The following is a 22,966-nucleotide window of genomic DNA, read 5'->3' on the forward strand; positions in this document are numbered from 1 at the left end:
CAGATCAACTTCCACGCGAGCTTATAAAATACGGTGGAGAAGCACTGGTGAGAGCACTACACTGGGTCATTACCAAGATTTGGGAGAAGGAAGTATTACCGGAGGAATGGATGAAAGGAATCGTGTGTCCCATCTTCAAAAAGGGCGACAAGTTGGATTGCGGGAACTACCGCTCACACTACTGAGCGCTGCCTACAAAGTACTCTTTCAAATTTTATGCCGCCGTCGATTGCAAAAGAGTTCGTGGGAAATATCAGGCTGGATTTATGGGTGAACGCGCTACAACGGACCAGATGTTCGCCATCCGCCAGGTGTTGCAGAAATGCCGCGAATACAACGCACGCTATGTCTGAACCAGCATATTATAAAAATTGAATGTACATCGGGTTTCTTTCCATAAAACATCAGTATTCAAGCTATATTTTCATTTGCAGAAGGTTTCAAAATATTCTATCGGGGAAATTTTGATTTTTCCATCTTTTTGACCGTTTTTCATACAAATTTGCTTGAAATCCTCATTTTCGGTCAATTTCTCTCCCATACAAAATGTATGGAAAAATTTTCACCGATAGAATGTTTTGAAACCTTCTGCAAATGAAAATATAGCTTGAATACTGATGTTTTATGGAAAGAAACCCGAGTACAGTATCGGACAATAAAAATGCACCAAAGCCGTTTTCCCATACAAACTAGTCAACTTTAAATTGCCATATCTCAGTTATTTCACAACCGATTGTCTTCAGATTTTCTGTGACGAACTACAAAACATTTCAATTTTTAAAAACTATTGAAAAATTTCGGTGATAACTATTGATACAAAAGTTACAGATAGGTTGAATTTTGACAATAAAAATGCACGAAGACAATATATTATATAGCAAAAAATGCTGAAGTCAAATCATGTTGGTCTCTTTAGCAAATTTACTCGCCATCATAAAAGAAACATATTTGCCGAAGACACCATAATGATATGGCGTGACCAGTTTTTGATATAGCATTTTTTGTCTTGGTGCATTTTTATTGTCAAAATTCAACCTATCTGTAACTTTTGTATCAATAGTTATCACCGAACTTTTTCAATAGTTTTTAAAAATTGAAATGTTTTGTAGTTCGTCACAGAAAAACTGAAAACAATCGGTTGAGAAATAACTGAGATATGGCAATCTAAAATTGACTAGTTTGTATGGGAAAACGTCTTTGGTGCATTTTTATTGTCCGATACTGTACATTCAATTTTTATAATCTGCTGGTTCAGACATAGCGTGCAACGTGCCCACACATCACTTGTTCATCGATTTCAAATCGGCGTATGATACAATCGATCGAGAACAGCTATGCCAGATTATGCACGAATACGGATTCCCGGATAAACTGATAAGATTGATCAAGGAACGAAGTACAACACGGTTTTTGTTTTGTGCTTCATTCACTGGCGTTCAAACCAAAAAGTCGCAATAATTTTGTCGGTGTCGGTCCATTCAATTTTCTGTAGTTGAGTGTTTTCACCCGTGCTAACGTATAGGGCACTCACTCTCACAAGCCACCGCTTGAGACGAATGGCCTTTCAGCATGAGTAGTGTGTGGATGATTGGGAATTGATCTTGTTGGGTCGCTCACGAATGGAGCTCTCGGACTCTGTCAGTTCTCACATCGAGGAACTGAAAACGACCGCCGCAGTCATTCATTTTCGGCTGAAAAACAGGCACTGAGACTGATATTTTGCAGGACTGGAAATAAGGATTTGGGAATAGATTTTTGTAGGTATACTGAAGCGAATGCATGTCTGAACGGGCTTCTTCTTCATGACATTTTTTTTTTCTTCTTTCGCAGAGAGCTTTGATTCTTTTTGCACTGACTCGTGCTGGTTTGGTTCAAATTTGTCTGACCTGGTCTTTTCCTCACGGTAATCATGCAACAATGGTTGGTGTTAGTAGGAGCATCCGGCCGTGTTACATATCTTGGCAATCTTGCAGTCCTTGGCCATGTGATCCGAATAGTTGCAGCATCCCATGCAAAGCCTCTCCTTCTTTAGTAGATCAATTCTTTAATCAGTTTTCATTTTCCTTAAAACTTTACATTCGGAGATCTTATGGTGTGGTGATTAATGGTAAGCAAAGCAGTCCATACTTTTCGAATCAGGTTTCTTTTTTACTTCGCGATCTGTAACGGTAGCCCATTTTCGTTATTTGTTCATTTGTTATATTCTTATTTAATTCATTGTTCAATAATCAGAATTCACGTTAAATGTATGAAATTTGATAAATAAAAGATTTAGCATCTAAATAGCATGGACATTATCTGAATCAAAGTGATACAAACAATTGCCCTGAAGCGTAGATAGGTTATCCGCTACGCAAGCACACGCTGTAATGAGTATCACTATTCGTGCTCTCGTTACCTTGTTAGAGAACCCCGAAGTAGTTAGCTTCTGAATAATTGACTTTGTAACGGAATGAGATGAAAAGACAATTCAAAGACAAGGGAGATTTCTTTATCCGAAAGCGCACAGACCTGATTAACGGAGACCTTCGGGCTTCCATTTCCGGGAATCATACCGTTAGATCCTATCTGAGGAATCACAAAGATATTCTCGTCCACTTTGTCCCAGATCGTGGTAGAAGAAGGATCGCGAAGTAGTGTCTTTCCCGTGGTGTGATTTTGTGAGTTGATTTAAACGTGAAGAGTACTTCAACGAGTATTAATTGTCTCTGTGTATCCCCGTTAGGTCAAAAGTTCAATAGCTAGGTTGTGCAGTGAGTTGTGCGTGTTGAACCCGAGTACCAAGTTCAAAAGTAAACGACTTGTGTTGTGTGTTATTTTATGTGCTAATTGTGTCCTAGCCAAGCGCGAGCGACGGCTATAATTCTACTCCAAAAATAACACGTACATCGCACAAAGCGAAAAACGAGAGCGTCTCGCTTACCACCTTACGTCGCGCATCCACCCTGACCCTGCATTCTGGTGCCAAAGTTTGCCCGGCGATTCCAGGCCGGAAGGGAGTCGCGAACGTCACCAACGCACTCAGAAGGCAAGCGACATTCGCCAATCGTCCGCTCGTTTGGTCACGAGCACGAGCAACACTCCACGAAGCTCGTGCGTGGCCGTGAATCGAATTCACCGTAGAGGTACCGATCGACCAATCGTCGACACTATCGTCAACGTCATCGGTGTCGTCGTAGAAAGCGCCCGATCGTAAGCTCGTGAGTATGTTCCACTAAATTTTGCATGCAAGTGAATTAGCACCTATACACACAAAAGCGCTAGCGCAGACCACAACCGCACAAGATAGGGTCATAGTTTGAAAAGGGGAAGAAGTAGGAAGGCCTGTCGGACGCGACTCTAAAAATGTATAGGTTATAAATTTGATTCAGGCCATGATTATCCTAGGTTATCAAATTAAATAAATGTTGAATACATAGTCCTTGTTTCCCTCAAAAATCATGTGTTAGTTAGTGATCGTTAAGAAAGTTCAAGTACATTTCACGTTCCGTTCCGTATTTTTGTGGTTCGTCTTGTTGTAACATCCATCTTCCAAAACGGAATGGGATTGAAGTGGTTGGGGAGTCTTTGCCAGTAATAAGAACAGTATAAGGTCGAGTTCTGGGATATCGGTCGTTTGGGGGAATTTGTTGGTTATGTCTGTGTGGCTTCCGCTATTGAAGTAGAGTCCTTGTATGGTGAGTCTGCTCGCTTGTTCCCGCGCATTGTTGATTATTCCGAAGCTGACTCTTCGGTCAGTATCTTGCCGGGCATCGTAGAAAACGACGGGTGGTCCTCCTAGGAGGTGGCGCTTAAGCCACTTCTTTAAAAATCCGGGCCAGAAACAAGAAGCAGTCTCCGAGCGGGCCCATGGCCGCTACAGATCTTCTAAATGATGTCGTCGACAATTGACAATTGGGTCAATTGCCTTCTATGACGTCGCGTAATTGTTCGGTCGAGTCCTCCCTGGAGCCACCATATATCGATGACGCAACTCGTCAACGATCTTACAACGTCCTGGAGTTTGGTTTGCCGATTTTTCTTCGACGTTCTGCAATATAAACCACCAAAGTTTTAACCACAAGACTGTTCTTTGAAACTCTAACGTTACAAGAACTTTAATTCAGTAAACTCTTTGCAAGGGGAATTCGTTTGGTTTCGAATCGTCCTGCAGTGCAAGCCAGTTCTAAGTCCAAAGTGAGAAATCTTACGCACCATACAAAAATAGTTGTTCTCATACAAAAAAAAAATCTTACAAGAGGGGGCTTAGAGAGGGTTTCAACAAACCGTGAAAGTTCCCTCACGTAATATGAACCTAATCAACAGTCCCTTAGAGGAATTCATGTGAGACTCACACATGCTGCTGAGGAAACTAGTTCGATTTTTAAAAACATTAAAAACAATTATGGTGTCAAAATCTGATAGCTAAAATAGTTACTTAAGGCACCAAGTTTATGAAAATAGTTACCAAATAGCTACTTAGAAATTTAAAAAAGAAAAGCTGAGTGACTTTAGACAAAAATATAATTGGTGACCAAAAATATTTACTTGATATGGCCACTTTGTCAAATTATAAGAATACGGTTTTGAACACTCTAATTTTGTTATACTCTGTTTTGGTAGGCACCCGTAAGAACATTTCTTAAACATTTTTGAAAAAATACTTGACAATGCTTTGAAAATAAGTTTTAGCGGAAACCTTGAATATTAGACCCTGGACTTTTTGGAACTTTTAAGCAGTACTGTTAGGAGTCCTTAAGCAGTAAGTTTGTGAATATTTTTTACAAATTAATGGGTAAATACCTATGAATATTATTGCAATGATTCCAAACAATTTTGGAGAAAAAATGACTAAGGAGAATGCATATCTGCGACATTATTCCTGGGTTGCTTTTGATGAAAATTTTAGAAGAATGATTGAATAAATTCCTGAAGAGAATGTAATGTTTCTAGGGCCGTCCTTGTTGTTTTTTTAGATTTTTTTCATGGCCGTTTTATTCAATATCCAAGGATTATTCCTAGTAAACTATTCAAACAGTTCGTGTTTAGACTTCGAGCGAGTCGGTCGATAGTGTCTCTAGCGAAGTGCTCTAAAACTGCTGTGTAGCTGAGGCTACTGATAACCAAAACCCCCCTTTTGTTCAGTTGAACAATAGGTGATATATTCGTATAAATCGGAAAACAACGGAAAGAGAAGCAATATGGAGGAAGCTCGTGCAAATTCCATGCGAGTTTACTTCGGACCTGGAAAGAAGGAACCAACCGATCATGAAATTTTCCATTTCATGAAGGTTAAGATGAGCTTGAGTCCGGCACATCTGCTCTCGATGTACAAGGATCCTAGGGAGAACTGTTTGTTCATTAAGTTCAAGACAGAGGAACATCTCAAGGCCGCTCTGCTGCGTCTCCCATCTGCTATGGATTTCGATTACAGCAAGTACGAGTCGACAAGAGTAACGTTTTCTGCTGCGTCTACCGTGTTCAGGTATGTCCGGATTTTCAATCTCCCTCCGGAGATTGACGACAGAGAAATTTCATCGGTGCTGTCCAAGTATGGTGTTATACAAAGGATGGTCAGGGAAAAGTATGGAGCAGAGACGGGATTTCCCATATGGACGTCAGTGCGAGGTGTTCATATGGAAATCAAAAGCGACATTCCAGCGACACTGCACGTGCGAAACTTCCAAGCACGTGTATTCTATGAAGGATTGCAAAACAAGTGCTTCCTATGTGGCAGCACAGAACACCGTAAAGTGAACTGTCCTAAGCGTGTGAACATCAACCAGAGGCTCGATGTGACCAACTCAGCATCGGAAACCACGTGTGCGCCTACATCTAGTTCGGGGGGAACATCAACGAGTGCGATGGTCGACGCTCCAGTACCAACGTTCAGCGAAATCACCTCTGGACGATGGCAGGGCCGGCCGATGAAGACAAAAGTTCCAGAAAACAATGGAGGTATGGTCGTTTTGAATAAGCTTCTATCGTCGAATGATGGGGAGCCTTCAGGTAAAACGAGTAGCATGGTGAGTGCTACTGAAGCGAGTGGTATACCGAAATCGGACAGTGTATGTATTGATGGCGTGGGTAGTTGCTCAACGAGCGACCGGTGTGTTGAGTCGGGAGCGATAGCTGAACACACTGAAGTAGCTAGTAGTGGTGGTAAAGTATCGGATGAGTCCGTCGACCACTCTGCGGTAGAGATGAGCGATAGGGACTTAGGTGGTGAGTTTCAGATGGTAGGGAAGAACAAGAAACGCGGACGTGCGTTGTGCAAGAAAGATAGCAGGTCAGCATCCGAAACGTCACCAGACTCGGATAAAGGGGAAGTACAGACAATTGCAAGGCAGCCTTTTGGCATTGCAATGAGCCAAGGAATCCTAACAAGGGGTAGATCTAAGAAAATTATTATTGAGGGTAGTGAAAAACGGGAGAATAGCGTTTAAAGTGAAAAAGTCACAGAGTTTTTTTATTTGTTGTGTAACCTCTCAGGCTTCAAAAGAAACCTGTTAGTTTTTTTTTCGAATTGTTCAATTTATTGACGAACCTCTCAGACCTCGAAAGGGGTCTGTTAGTTTTTTGGTATAGATTACTATCAATTTTATATATTTTTTCTTTGTTTTTTTTTCTTGTTGAACCTCTCAGGCTTCGAAAGGAGTCTGTTAGTTTTTTGAGATAGATCACTATCTATGCTAGATACAATTCCAAAATGAATCATGTTTTGAAGATAGCTACAATTAATTTAAACAGTACAAAAACAACGATTAATCAAAATTTATTAAGAGATTTTATCTGGAACCGAGACATAGATTTAATATTCCTACAGGAACTTTGCTACGAAAACTTCTCTTTTCTCCCATCTCATTTTGCTGTAGTCAATATTAATGAACACGGTATGGGTACTGGTATCCTTCTGCGGAAATTGTTCGAATTTGATAACATTATTCTTGATCCAAATGGAAGAATATCATCAATCGTGATTAACAGAATCAACTACATAAACATATACGCTTACTCTGGCACAAACAGAAAAAAGGAACGAGATGAGCTTTTTATTAACAATTTGGCTGTCCATTTGAGCAAATCTGGAGTATCTTATTCGGTTCTTGGTGGGGACTTCAATTGTGTCCTCGAACGGTCGGATTGTTCGGGAGTTTTTAACGACTCAGCTGGTCTCAGACGCTTGGTGGAATCCTTTCAATGGAAAGACGTTACGAAAGAATTGAAGAAAAATCAATTTACATTTTTTAGATCTGGATCAGCATCTCGCTTAGATCGTTTTTATGGTCCTACTGAATTTGTCGCATCAGTTCTTGATGCGGAAACATTATCTGTTCCATTTTCTGATCATTGCGTGGTTATATTGAAAGTTAAGGTGGACTCAAACAATCTCCCTACAAAAGGTAGGGGTTATTGGAAAATAAACTCTGCAATTTTGAACGACAACAGTGTTTTAGATAATTTTGCCGGTAAATATAATTCTTGGAAAGCCTTTTCGTCGTATTGCGCTAGTAGAGATAATTGGTGAAATTGTGTATTCAAAAATAAAACGAAACAATTCTTTAAATCCGAGAACTGGTCAAGAAATCAACAGGTAAGCAAGGAAAAATCATATTTTTATTCAGTTTTAAACGATTTACACAACAGACGATGTCGTGGAGAAGATGTTCTTAGGGATATGAAAATTGTCAAGTCAAGGTTAATGGAGATAGAAAACGAGAGAATGAAATATTTTTGCAGTACAGTTCCAGACTACTCAATGGCTCAAAAGGAAAACATAAGCATTTTCCAAGTTTCTTCCCAAATACAGAGATACTCTAAAGCAGGAAATATAAGGCTTGTGGATAGGAATGTGATCCCAGGTGATGTAGTTAGATTAAAACAGATTATTTTTGATTATTTTTCAACGCAGTTCGAAACAGAAAACATTGTCAATACACCCCTTAACTTAGAAGATGACCCCTTAAACCATGTTAGGAAAAGTTTAACAGCTGAGCAGCAAAGGCTTTTGATTCGACCCATAACAGAAGAGGAAATATTCAATACACTAAAATCATGTAAGAAAAAGAAAAGTCCAGGACCAGACGGGTTGAACTATGAATTTTATATAAAAAATTTCGAAATCGTTAAAGAAGAATTGATTAAAATATTCAATGATTATCTTGTTGGAGCTGAACGCCCTCCCAGAGAGTTTTCAGCCGGTGTAATCACTCTTATTCACAAAAAAGGCAGTAAACATCATTTAGAAAACTACAGGCCTATTAGTCTTTTGAATTGTGACTATAAATTGTTTACCAAGATCATAGCTAATCGCATATCACCCTTCTTGGAGGATTTACTAAGTGCAGGTCAGACAGCGTGCTTACCACAGAAATCATGTACAGACAATCTTAAAGATATTCGTAGGATTCTGCTTCGCTCAAATGACACATTAAGGTTTAAAGGTGCCTTGGTTAGCGTAGATTTACAGAAAGCTTTTGACAAAGTTGATCATAATTATCTTTGGAAAGTGTTGAAAAAATTTAATTTACCGGAAATGTTGATCGAGTGTATTCAAAATTTGTACAGAAATGCATATTCAAAAATTCAATTTAATGGGTTTTTAACTAACGACATTAAAATCAATTGCTCAGTCAGGCAAGGATGCCCGCTAAGCATGTTATTATTTGTATTATACGTTGAACCACTTCTTTGTAAAATTAACAATAGCATTTCAGTTGTCCTTATCTACGATAAGTTCATCAAAACAATTGCTTATGCAGATGACATAAATATGTTTATCAAAAACGATGAAGAGTTCGATTTGCTCATACAAATTTTACACTCCTTCGAATCGTTTGGGAAAATTAAAGTAAATGTTGATAAATCCGCGTACATGAGATTTAACAGATGCGTTTTAGGCCCACAACAGATTCCAGAGGTAAATTGCCTAATATTTTAAGGAGTTCAGTTTTCATCTAAAGTAGCCAGCCTTATCAATAATAATTATGATAGGATAATACAAAATGTGAAGCGAATATTGCAGGTACACAGTATTCGAAACCTAAATTTATGGGAAAAAAGTTGGTTTATCAATGCCTTTGTGTTGTCCAAATTTTGGTACTTAGCGCAGGTGTTTCCGCCCACAAAAAGGCACATTGCAGAAATTAAGTCCTGTATCGGAAAATTTTTCTGGTCAGGTGTTATATTTAAAACCAACAGAGAACAACTTTACTTAGACTATGACCAGGGTGGACTACGGCTAGTAGATCCAGAATCAAAAACAAGAGCTCTGTTTATTAAAAATGCATTAGACTGGGGAATTCCCAATTCATCCGAAGAATACATCATTGAAAACTTGAAAACACAAAATTTACCACTCGCTTTTAAAGAATTGATCGTTGAAACAAAAAAGATAAAAGAAATGTCTGATATAAGTACTACAGCTTCAATTTACAGATACTACATTTCACAGAAAAACATTATTCCAGTAGTAAGATTTGATTACCCTACCATTCAATGGGGCATTGTTTGGAAAAACCTTAACTATAATTTCATTTGCTCTGAAGACAAATCTACATGCTTTGCATTTTGGAATAATATAATATCCAACAAGGAGAAACTCGTGGCATACAATATTGGAAGGATTGATAATAGCGTCTGTGATCAGTGTTCTCTTTCTGATAGTAATCAACATAGATTAAAACTATGCGCTTCAGCTCAGATTATCTCCAACTGGACAAAAACCATCATATTAAAACAGTTTAAAATAAAATTGAGTAATCTTGAAGATATTCTACATTACGAGATAGATGATTCTAGAGAAAATGAAAAAGCGGCTTTATGGAGCAGTTCTTTCAATCTGAAACGGTATCCATTACCAAGTTTGTATGTATTTAAAAAAGAAATCCGTGAAATGAGGTGGGAAAATAGAAGTTTTTTCAACCATTGTTTTGGTAGTTATCTTAATATTTGCTAAGAAGTAGGCTAAACATTCGAACTGTAATTGTAAAAATGTAAAACTGTTTTTGCTTTGTTAATAATAATAAAAAAAAAAAAAAAAAAAAAAAACACTTTTTTGTGTAATTTTTTGCGTGTGGGTGGATCCTGTTTATTTTTTTTTTCAAAGGAACATGCTACCAGACTATAAATAAACACATTTCGTTAAATTAAAAACAAAAATGTTGTTTCATTTGACTATTGATTTCCAAAGTAAATTTCCTAGAAAATTTGTTGTGAATATTTTATCGATTCAACCTCAAGGAGATATGGTGCATCACTAATTTTTTCATAAGAATCATTGACATTTTGAATTTCAATGATTATTTGACTCATGTTTTTGATGTGATAAAAAACGGGCAATTCTGCAGCCACGCAGCTGAAAAAGTATCATCACACACAATGTGGGTGAGTAAATATGAAGATTTTTTTTTTCATATGAATGATAGCTTTGGTGGTTGATATTTAACACTTTGAAATGTCGAGCAACACATACAACACAGCTGCTGATGCTGATGATGGGCTACTAGGCCTTAAAGATATTTTTCCTATGATTTTTAGATCTTGGAGTAACATGTTTTCGGAATGATTAGCAAACTCTTGGAAGATGTACGGTTAATTCTGCAAGAATTAATGTCGGAGATGTTATGGTAGAAGTTGTCCAGAATGTCTTAATAAAAAGCAAGGCTTTTGCCAATAATAGTCGAGGAGCGCTTAAAATTATGCATCAGAAAATACACCAGAAACCATTTGAGAAACCATGAAAAATATACTTAGATACATATCTTCTATGACTTGCATCATCCTTCCTTGAATATTTTTTACAGAAAATTGTTTTGAAAATCTGTTAGTATTTTCAACTTTTTTTTGAGAATATTTTTTTCAAAAATTTCCTCAAAATTCTCCAAGGCTTTTAGTGAGAAGCCAGTTTTTAACAACTCTCTAGCATGATGATTAACCTGGACTTGTTAGGGGAATATCTGTAAATAAAAAGAAAATCGCGTTAAGTACTGTTCCTTTGAATTCCACTAAGAATTTGCATCCTTTGACAGATACGTATTTCGACCTCAACTGTAAGGTCATCTTCAGTGTCTTGTACTTGACTCGACTGACTGAGTCTGACTGAGTGGAATTCAAAGGAACAGTACTTAACGCGATTTTCTTTTTATTTAACTCTCTAGCAGTTCCTTATTTTATAATCATTAAAACCATAAACATTTTATAATAATACTATAACACTGCTTTCGAAACTTCACCAAGCATTGTTGGTGAATTTACCAGCAAATATACATTATTCGCTTTATCATTACTTTATAAAATATTGGAAAACTTTTCGAAATAATTAATATTTTTGGTTGAAAATAAAGATAAAATTAATAGTGCAATTTTAGGTAATATCATAAATTCATTGAAATTTTTTTTTTTTTTTTTTTGGAAGCCGCGTGATCAGCTGTCACTGCTGATGCTGTGTACAAAAATTGGGTTTTTAAATTAAGAAAAATATATTGATTTTTCGATTTTATACGAAAGAGCACCTTTTTCTGAGCCACTATGATTTTTTTCAGATTTTTAGAACCTTATTTTGGTACATAAAAACAATTTCAAAGATTTTTTTTGAAATCACCTTTTGACAGCTGTTTGACAGCTCAGCCCAGTACAAACTGCGACAAGGGGTGATTCGACAAATCGCTCCCATACAAACTTCAAATTGATTTTTGAATAGGTTCCCGGGCTCCGAAATTCATGAAAGTTTGGATTTCGGCGCAGTTTGACATGCAGATTCAGAATATCGAATTATCTCAACACCGTTAAAGAAGCCAATTGAGCTTTCTTTCAACGTGTTGTACAAAAAATAACAGCGAGATTACTGAAGAATCAAGCAAAATATGTATGCGAATGTGATAATATTCGAGAAATTTTTGATAATAATTTCTGGCAGCTTTTGGAATTTGATAAGTGCTCAGTCTGAAGAATTGTCAACAATGTATTCAAGAGTAATGCAAAAAAATATATACCAATAAAATCATAAAAATAACTGGTCCTACAATTCCTACTATTTTTAACAAACCAGCCAGTTTCAAAAATATAATCAATTTGATAGCATTTCACAAAAAAAAACTGATTTATAAATTCCATTAGGTATTTATTCTGAAATTTTCACATGATTGATATTCTCAAAGTTTTACTAAAAATTCACGCAAAGAATTATTTTACGGTGCCACCATGAATATCTCCAAGTCCTTGCGATTGTACGTTTTGAAATATAAGAAATTTAATTATATATTCTGTCTGAAAGTAAATCAACACATGAATTGAACAATACACAGTTTAAAAACCCAATCTTAAGGCGAAACTGTCTCCATTTCCTCACTTTTTGGTTATTGATTTTGTTTTATAAAATAACGAAGCAATATTTTCAAAATCGGTTTTCGTACACATGTAGAGTATGGATCAAGGTATCTCCTGATTTTTTTTCGTGGTGGAAAATGTTTTTCGTTTTTGAAAAAAACATTTTGTATAAAATTTCCCAAAAAAATGGTTTCTGCAAAAATGGAAAACTTTTCCCACCACAAAAAAAATCAGAAGATACCTTGATCCATGCTCTACATGTGCACGAAAACCGATTTTGAAAATATTGCTTCGTTATTTAATGAGAAATCAAAAACCAAAAAAATGAGACAATGCTTCCAGTTTCGCCTTAAGTAGAATCGTGTTAATTTGACAACAATATTGTACCGAACATTTCTCCATATTTTGCAAAAAAACATGTTTCACAATATTACACAAAACACATTTTATATCTAACAAGAACATAATTTCGCCATGCTTTTTTGCTCCTGTAATTTGTTCTGTAATGACTCCAATATTCTACCAAAAATTACCTCCCTGTGTACAAATTTGCATGTGAATTGACTGAGTAATGGCAAAAAATCAACCTGTACAAAAAGAAAATAATCGGGTATAATCAGATTAATCAGGTTACTGAAAATTATACAGGAAATCTTGGAATATTTTACGGTGAAGCTTAACTAGTAGACCAGGTTTTAAATGGATTTTACTCAAATTGAATATACCATAATTCGAAATTAATTTAATAGGGGTACTCACTAAATAGATTAAATCAGTAACAACCCGACTAGATGAATATAACAAGAATATAGCATAATTATATCTTAATGTGATATAACTAACAAATTATGTTATAATTTTGTTATGACGTGGACTGTTTATTACTTTTTCAAACTAAATTATAACAAAATATATTATAATCTTTTGTAACTAGTTTTGTTACAAATAAATCAGAACAAACTCTGTTATAACTTTGTTATTTTTGCAACTGAACAAAATGACCAGTTGAAAAAATAACATAATTATATCAGAATATGAAATTATTTTAATTTTTAGCTTTATTACAAAAAATAAGAAATTTGATTATGTATTCGTTTTTTTTTTCATTGCTTGTAGAGAAATAGGTCGATGGATGCAGGTAAAAGATCAAAAAAATGCTTATAAGGAAACAGCTTCATTCTATGTAATTGAAAACTTTATAAAAAAAAAACTTTCAATTGCTGTTGAGGGGCTGCAGTTTTGCTTGTTTTTTATTGCGTAGAATGCCGGAAGCGTATCCGGCTACCCTCAAAACTGAAAAGTACTCATATTTTTTCAACTTTGAACCGATTTAAGTGAACTTCGACTCGTTTGAATAAGAAATCTTTTTTTTCATTGATTGGTTATGCGAATTGAACGATTGGGTTACGCGGTGTTCCCAAAAGTCCAAATTTTCTTTAACATGTTTTTATGCTATTGAGGGGCCCAGATGCAAAGAGGTGTAAGTGACCATTTTGTCGAGTTTGAGCTGAGCATATCCAAAAATCTTCAGATTTCAAGCTTTCAGGAACATTTTAAAGATTATTTTTATGATGATTAGAAAAAAAAAATACAGTAATCAGAGAAAATTGGGTTGATATTGAAACTCCATTAGCGGACCTGGTGTGGTGGTTAGAACACTTGACTATCACGCCCGAGGACCTGGGATCGAATCCCACTCCCGACATACTCACAAAATGTGGGTTCTTCCTTCGGAAGGGAAGTAAAACGTGGGTCCCGAGATGAACTAGCCTAGGGTTAAAAATCTCGTTAATACAGATAAAAAAATTGAAACTCCATACATTTTGAATGGGCCCATATAGCCGAGGCGGTAAACGCACGGGTATTCAGCATGACCATGCTGAGGGTGACGGGTTCGATTCCCGGTCGGTCCAGGATCTTTTCGTAAAGGAAATTTCCTTGATTTCCTTGGGCATAGAGTATCTTTGTGCCTGCCACACGGTATACACATGCAAAATGGTCATTGGCAGAGGAAGCTCTCAGTTAATAACTGTGGAAGTGCTCATAGAACACTAAGCTGAGAAGCAGGCTTTGTCCCAGTGAGGACGTTACGCCAAGAAGAGGAGAACATTTTGAATGGGATGAAAAACTGGTGAAAAACTTCAAAGCTCCATTTACTCGAAAGTGGGTTTTTGTAACTTACACTCCTTTGCTTCTAAGCTCAACTATTCTAATATCGTCATTGTTGGAGTTAGCGTATTGAAAAGACATGGTCTTTCGTGAAACATGCTTCGTAATGATTACTTTGAAGTCAATACTTTGGGCCTAGGCTGGGCAGATATGCTATTGCAGCTGGTCTATGGAAAATTCCACGCGTATGGCAATTCGGGGTTCAGTCGGATTTGTTTTAGATGGAAAAAATAAATCTGGATTTAATGAGACCAATATTGTCAAAATCGGAGAAAATTTATCGCAGATATAACCATTACATAGTATACCTTTTTTAGTTTATTGACTGCTGTTTCATATTATGAAGTAAAAAATTAAGACATTGCAACTTCTAGAAATTTTATCAGACTCTTCCGTATTTTTTAAAATTTTATTCATTGGTTCAATTTCAGTTTTGATATGTTTATCTAAGTATTTATTTCCTTCTTTCAATATACCAGTCCCGTTACGGTGCCAAAATCCTATCACTTTTCAACGATTCCCAATTCTTATAGGGTAAGTAAAATTTTAGCTTCAAAAAGTGATACATCTGCACATGAGTTTTTTTAATCTCAAACTTAAGTAAACTTACACACTTAATTTTGAATACCGTGTTCGGTAAATTTTTGACGAAAATAGAACAGCTGAATACATCAATAACGGATTGTTTACCTTTTGCATCCGTTTTTGACAGTTGGTGTACTGAGCCTCAGTAAAATCGAAAAAGTTCTGCTGTTCTATTTTCGTCAAAAAAGTACCGAACAGGCAATTCAGGATTGAGTGTGTAATTGGATTTATATGTCATTTTAACAGTACTGCTATTCTAACTTCCAATTATAACTTCAAAAAGTACCGAACAGACTATGTATTATGAAGTAATGAATGTTAGTGAGCGTGGAGATACCAAATGTGGTACACCCTAAATAATTCTAATCAATAAAAATGTCAACTATGCATACAGACAATTCCTGTTCAATTGATGATTGCATTTGTCTATTATAACTTTTTTTCATTCGATCTATTATTATTCGACCATATATTGTTTGATATTATATCATAAATATCTTTTTTCATTACTAAAAATAATCTAAAACAGAATAAAACTAAACAGCATCTGCAGAAATAATCATATCGGCATATGATATAATTGTGATCAATTAAAACAAAGCCACATTTTACCTTCGCTCACGTAGGTACGTGTATGATCGCCGTTCTCGCAGCGCGAACAAAACAAAAAATAAAATAAAAATCATCTCCGTCCGGAAGGAATCTTTGACGCCGCCAAAATGCACCCCATGACGAAGCTCAATCATAAATAGTCGACTAGCTACTTTTTCGTCGTTCTCTTTGTTCCTTGATGGAAATATCCGACGACGGGCCATGCGAACGCCACCACTGTTATTAGTGTTTCAGTGCGCATGTCTGCGCACCGCGATAGCGCTGTTGGTAAGAGAGAGAGGTTCATTGTTTGATCTTGCATTCAAATCTCTGTCTATTTTTGTCCTGCGACCAGTGAAGAGAATTGTCAGACAAAAGAGGCACAAAACAAGCAACAAAGAAAGTGCGACGATTACTCTTTATCCCTACTGGTAACAGATAATGACATGATCTCGAAATTTTTTGTTGCAGACAAAACGGAAGCTGAATTTGTTGCATACTTTTCAACTCATGAATAATCAATTATTGCTAACCCAAAGTCGAAACTGTTTGATGATAGAGCTTCACCAGAATTGCAGTGTTTACCGACTCGAAGTTTCCTTTCGAAAATCACAATGCAAGGCTTAAAAATCTCTAAACTCGTGGTGTACGATGTTAATCCTATTATTTTCAAGTTGGGACAAACTTATGTCGCATGAATTTGTTTGTCGCAACAAATACAGGTTGCGACATTGTCATTATTGTTGCGCGATGGTTGAAGTTTGATTCACTGCCTGCGACTGACAAACAAGAGATGGGGGAATAGGGAAACTGGCAATACGTAGAACCAGTAAAGCTTCTTTCGTCGCTCACTTCAAGTGCTGTGATAGCCTCATAGGTAAAGGCGACTGAAAATTTACGATGGCAGGATTGGTGGTTCAAATCCCGTCCATGTTTGTAAGTTTTATAATGAACTCGAAAGTTTTTTTATGTGACCTATCATTTTCTAAAAATAGAATACACACTTAAAGTAATTACCCAAAAATGAGTAAAAAAATTAGTTTTTACCCTATTTGATTTTTACCCTAATTGAAAATATCAAACTGTATTATAATTTTGATATATTTTATCAAAAACTTAGAACAGGGCATGATATATTTTTGATGTATTTGTAACAAACTCTGATACACTTGTGTTAGAACCCTTATGAATTTTAGTTAGAATTTTTGTTATTTTAACAACATCCTGCATCTAAATTATAACTGCATATGTTAGAAAAAATCTGTATAACATAATAACATATTATGATATAATTTTGTTATGATCGGCTAGTCGGGAAATTTTGAAAACGACGTATAATCAATGGTGTAGCATTGATTATACGTCGTTTTCAAAATTTGTTACTGAAATTACTGCTTAAGCCATGATTTTCTGCTTTATTTTTACTCATTTTCTGTCGTACTTTTTTTTTAATGTTTTAGTGCATTTGGTAAACATATCTCGAAAAATCCGCACCGTTAATCAATAAAAACACGTGAAACAGCCCACCATCTGTAACAGCCCAGTTGTTAATGCCAGAAGTTGAATCCGTAGATGATGATCTGGGTTGGGGAAACTGGGATGGATCGTTTCTTCATCATTAAATCACTACACTAAGTGCGTTTGTCTGTGAATACTGGTTTCTTTTCATGATTTATTACTGCATCTAGTACACGTGTATGCGTGAACTATCTGGTATCAGCAAGTTACGGATTGTTCAACTCTATATCTCCAAGTAGAGGAAAAGATCTCAATAATAGCATAGTTCGATATGGAGATCAAAAAGTGATATTGGTTTGATTGATATAAAAGATAAAAGATCTAAAACGATAACTAAAATTTACTCCTGGAACATCATCATCATATCATGTTTAAAAAGCTCTTGTAAGATCTAACCAGTTGTAGTTGCAACGAGCTATACGTTTGATCTTGAAATATACAACTTTGATATTGTTTAGATGTTACAGGAACATTTTTTTGATATTATTTCCAAATAACCTCCAATTAAAATTTTAGCGCAGCTTCAGCAAACCTCTGATATCTCGCAAGAAATGACTGTAATATCACTGTGAAGTTTTATCAAGGATTTTAAAAAGACACTGACACGACATACATTACGAGCACCAGTGTATACGAGGAAGAAAAACGTTTCTTGCGAAAAGTTTCATCACTCGGAGCGGGAATCGAACCCACACCCCATGGCATGGTATAGCTATACGCTTGGTGACGCTAACCGCACGGCCACGAGGCTCCATAAAGGATTTTCCAGTTTCATGTACATGATATATGGTACTGTTGTAATCCCAAATTTATAGAGACATTTTGGTAGAACTAGAAAATCTAACAGGAATAGAAATGAACCAACTCCCATCTCTTTAAAAAGTGTAATCTTGTTGCAATACACATTCAGATATAAATTGGATTCTCAGACATCTTTTGAAGAAAAGATAAAACAGGTACAAAAATGATAACACATCTCAGCAACAGTAATCGACAAAGTTTTGGCAAGCTTTCCCAGATCGGAAAACACATGTTGTTAAAGCCTTCCACGCTTATCGTGAAAGCTGCTCCCGCCAGCGGCGTTGAACAACAAGAGCGAAGGTAAAAACTTTTCATTTTCCACGGCCAACCATTACCATTGAAAACGAAAGCTCTGCATAACATCGCCGGGAGCACTCCTCGTCCATCGTTGCTCCCTCCCTTCCCTCCACCGATCTCGCATCGACGACGACGATTCCACATTTCTCCTCTTTTATTCAAAAAGCTATCATTTTAATCTGCTCACTTATTCATGAGCTTTCGTGTCCCGCCGACCACAATACGCTGTCGAGGACAGTACCAACTACCACCACCACCTCCACCAGAAGCTATCACAGTCAGTCAGTCAGTGATGTTATCCCGGGAGGTTTTCATTTCCTTTTTTTCTGCTTGTATGTCACGGCACAACATCACAGGACCGGGAGGAGAGATGATATGTTGATATCGAATTGTCGAACGTATGTAACGCCATATCCGTATGAATGCAGATATGGTCAAAGAATTGCGGCCGCTAGTTCGACCATGGGAAACGACTCTCACTGTTTCCATCCCAACCAACACCCACCGGGTGGGACGGGAGAAGTTCTTTGAGAAAAGGTACAGAACGCAAATAATACGCGGATTATTAAGGGTTGAAATCGATATTATTGGCAACCAACCGAGCTAATGGGAATGGGTGAAGGATTGAAGAACAGGTGAACACTCAGGGAAATGGGAACACGGACTCCACCGGGAAATATTCTTTAACAATTCACTGACTATAATTCAAAAGTTTCAACTTTGCCAGCAACTCGTTATCGTTATCCGTTAATTCCGTTTTCTTATAATAAAATCAAAAACCATACTTATTACTCAGAGTGTAAACTGATAGCAACTTTTTCATCTCCTAAACACAAATATCGCAGCTTACAACGTAGGTACATATATGCCTAAGGCAGATGTGTACCGTATCCCATGGTAAATGATACAAATGTTTACGAAATTTATGAATGCAGATGGACAACTGAAGCCTACGATGTTGGCTAAATGAAGGTAAAGCACAAAGTGCTTGGGGTCGTACACAGCATCCAGATAGGGAGATAGAAAAGTACTTGAGCAGGGATTTCTCTTGTTCAGATTCGAAGCACTGGAAATGCTGATGTTGTTGAATGGAGAGAAGACGACGAACGAATTGCCGAAGGGATTACGGCTACTTTTTTCTGCTTATTATGACCATATGTTTGCATAACGATCTACCTTTAGGCGAGAGCAATTCGCTTCACGGTATCATGGAAATGATGTGAAAAGTTTCGTATCTTGGTACTTATGGCAATGATCTGTAAGGTATAGTGAAACAACAAGTGATTTAAAGTATGTAACTTTTTAATATTTGAGCCCAAGTTCCACAAAATCAACAGACAACAAAATTGCACCGCCGCCATCCCACAGCATCCTCAAGCCAAAGTTCACCCTTCTTCATTAAAACTCCCACAGAACCCATTTCGGCAGGACATCAAAATTCCATTTCGCAATGTTACCGAGAGACATGTTCTCACTCTGACAACAGGCTGACAAACTGCAGCCAGCGATGAAGAGGCACACGCCTGGGCTTTATCAGATAATTCATGATCTCATTAGGCTCAACGGCGGCGAAAAGGGTTTTCTCCGCCACCACCAAGCACCGAACACCGAACACCATTTCGTTGCACTGTGATGGTGAACGAGGGTAGAACAGACCCTGAAATAGGGCTGACTATGGGGGTGTCGCTTATTTTGTGATACCGTGCGGTTTAGAAAGTCGACAACTAAGCAATGGGTTTGATCAAATATACTATACCTGAAATTCCCAAGATCTCTCTAGCTGAATTGAAATTCTCAGATAATTCCAGGCTATCCAAGTAATCACCTACCTTGTACAATTCACTCAAGGAATTCCTATCAGTATTTGCTTGATAGAAACAATAATAGCATGGAAGGAACTCACCATATTTCATCAACAGTGTCAGGGCACCAATGTTTATGAAAATCTAATGATAATTTAAATCAGTCAGTCTAATGAGTACAATCTCACTGCATTATATAGTACCGAAATGAACTAGCAGAAATCCAGTTATCAAGGTAATGCAAATAATTTCTGCCAAAACCCCACATTGAATCAGAACGGTAAATCTGAGCGTTGCTTGCCTGGATTCAGGTCCGACGAGCGGAATAATGTTAACGAAGCTGAGTGGCCGCCGAAATGTGATTACATATAACCATTTGCAATTAATTGGAGTTTTTTTTTTTGGCGAGTGTTATTTTTAGTAGGAAAACGATGCCGGTAATATTGCGAATTCCATTTAAATCAACTAATGGATTCACTCTGAATACCTAGTCTGAATTGCTTCGAAAATGGGATTGTTTTTTTGATGATGTGGTTTACCTTTAATAGCGAGCAAGCAAGTTGAAAGCAATGGTTGAAGGAAATTGTGTCGTACCTGGAAAAAGAGAAAATAGAAAAAAAAAATATTTAAATTTATTTAATACAAATATAGTATGGCATTTAGAGGAATATTGATATACCTAGTAACAGACAAAAATAATTCTGCTCAAATAAAGCTTTCAACGTTTACCAGAATGACCTGTGCAATAAAACTTTACGTCGCCTGTCACCTAAATCGAATGGATTCGTGGGATATTATCAAGCCGGCTTCATCGACGGCTGCTCGACCACGGACCATATCTTAATCGTACGGCAAACCCTCCAGAAGTGCCGTGAATACCACATCCCAACGAACACCATTTCATCGACTTCAAAACAGCGAATGACAACATCGACTGCATAGAGCTATAGAAAATCATGGACGAAAATGGCTTTCCTGGGAAGCATGCTAATCAGAAGATCAATCCAACGATTAACAGTGTGCAAAACTGCGTGAAAGCTCCGAACTTCCCGGAAGTTTATAAGACCTGGTTGACGATTACACGGTTATGTAGTAAATATAGAATGTTTATAGAAATAATTCAGACGTTTAACAGTAATCAGGCCTAAAAATTCTGAATCTTGGCTTGTGAAACACTTCACTACATAATTTGGTAAATTAATTATTTTGAAAGTTATTTTCGGAAACTTAGGAACAAATTGGCCACCACCAACAACCGAGTATCTGAAACCAACGAGGAAAATGACTATTTCCAAAATATTTGAAAATGTTGGCCTTTTTCCGAGTGGCAGTAGGTTCCCAGAACATTCCGAGTTGTGGCTAATGTTTCCAAAAGCCAAATAGTTACCCTACAACATACTTTTTTGCATAATCATAAAGTTGATTGTACCACAAGGTAGATACAAAAATGGTTTGGAGCAGGGCCGCTTTCCGGGTCGCACCGAATTTCTGGATCGACCGTGGTGGCGGCCAAATGTCCAAAAACTTCTGAACTTTCCTCCCACATACTCGATTTGCCAAAACCATGAAAAATCAACCATGGCAAGCCTATTTTTAGAGCTATGCGAGAAAAATGTCAGGTGTCGTGCGAAATGTGTCCGGAAAATCCGGAACCAGAAACAGGTAATCCCAGTTTATTCAAACAATGCGTGTCTTTAATAAAAAAGAAACACATTTGCAATCACATGACATGTGTTTCAGTGAAAATGAAGTTACGGGGATTTTTTGAAATTATATTTTTAACTTGGACCGAAACGGGTTAACCCTTTTTATAATGTATAAATACGAGAGTAATATATATGAAATTTAGCAAAATTTTGAAGTATTGTTCGTTCACTAGGAGCGTAAGATTTCATCTCCCAGATCAGTTACATAAAAACTTTCATGAGAAAAAAATCCTTATGATAGTATAATATGATAAAACTTGAAACGAAAGAGGATATATATATATATATATATATATATATATATATATATATATATATATATATATATATATATATATATATATATATATATATATATATATATATATATATATATATATATATATATATATATATATATATATATATATATATATATATATATATATATATATATATATATATATATATATATATATATATATATTTTTTTTTTTAATTTGATAACTTATGCTAAAAATAATCTTTTGATTAGTACAAAAAAAAGGGTTTTTTGGTTTTTGAGATATGATTTTTTGGAAATAAAAGGCCAAATTTTTCCATACAAAACATTGTTTTTAATTTGATTATATTTTGAATCCTAATACATGTATGGATAGCAAAAACACCAGGAACCACTCGAAAAAGCAGAACAAGGCATAATTTTACGAGAATTTATAATTTTAGGCAATTTTAGAGCAGCTAGTATCAAATAATATGACTCTCTGTATTCAAAAAACCATATCTCATAAACTAGAAAACATGCATTTCTGATTTATTTATATGTTGCGCCAAACTTTCTGAATTTTCTGATAATAATATAAAATCAGGGTACCCCTTTGCTCCCGAGACCTTGAAAACGTGAAAAAACTAATATATTTGCATTTTTTTTTTTTCGCACAAAAACACAATTTGGCCCTTCACCGCATTTTTCCTGAAAACTAGAATTCAATAGCATTAAAAAAAAAGAAGTTTAAAATCGGTTAACTGGTTCAAAAGTTATGATTTTTGGAAAAGAAAATATTTTTAAAAAACCTTGATTTTTAGAACCACCTTTTCTGAAAATTGGTCACCCTAATGACGAAATAAAAAAAATACAGGTCCAATTATTTTCGAAGAACTATGAACGGTGAAACTTGCCCGACTAGAAGATTCTAACAAAAATATAACATA

At 36.2% G+C, this 22,966-nt stretch overlaps 2 protein-coding genes across 9 annotated transcripts in view; both read right to left on the minus strand.

Annotated features, from left to right (window-relative positions):
* The window catches only part of LOC115270114 (neurocalcin homolog), a 579,846-nt gene that overhangs the window by 311,307 nt on the left and 245,573 nt on the right, over positions 1-22,966 (minus strand). The window lies entirely within an intron of this gene.
* The window catches only part of LOC109400621 (neuronal calcium sensor 2), a 510,430-nt gene that overhangs the window by 263,001 nt on the left and 224,463 nt on the right, over positions 1-22,966 (minus strand). Inside the window, exon 1 of one of the 6 annotated variants that reach the window (XM_062853215.1) lies at positions 20,609-20,663. The exons of the other annotated variants lie outside the window; for them this stretch is intronic. The gene's annotated coding sequence lies outside the window, so the exon portion shown is untranslated. Of the gene's footprint in view, positions 1-20,608; positions 20,664-22,966 lie in introns of those variants that run through there. 6 annotated transcript variants of the gene reach the window in all.

This window comes from Aedes albopictus, chromosome 2, assembly GCF_035046485.1.
Source record: "Aedes albopictus strain Foshan chromosome 2, AalbF5, whole genome shotgun sequence".
In the NCBI taxonomy this organism is placed as follows: domain Eukaryota; kingdom Metazoa; phylum Arthropoda; class Insecta; order Diptera; family Culicidae; genus Aedes; species Aedes albopictus.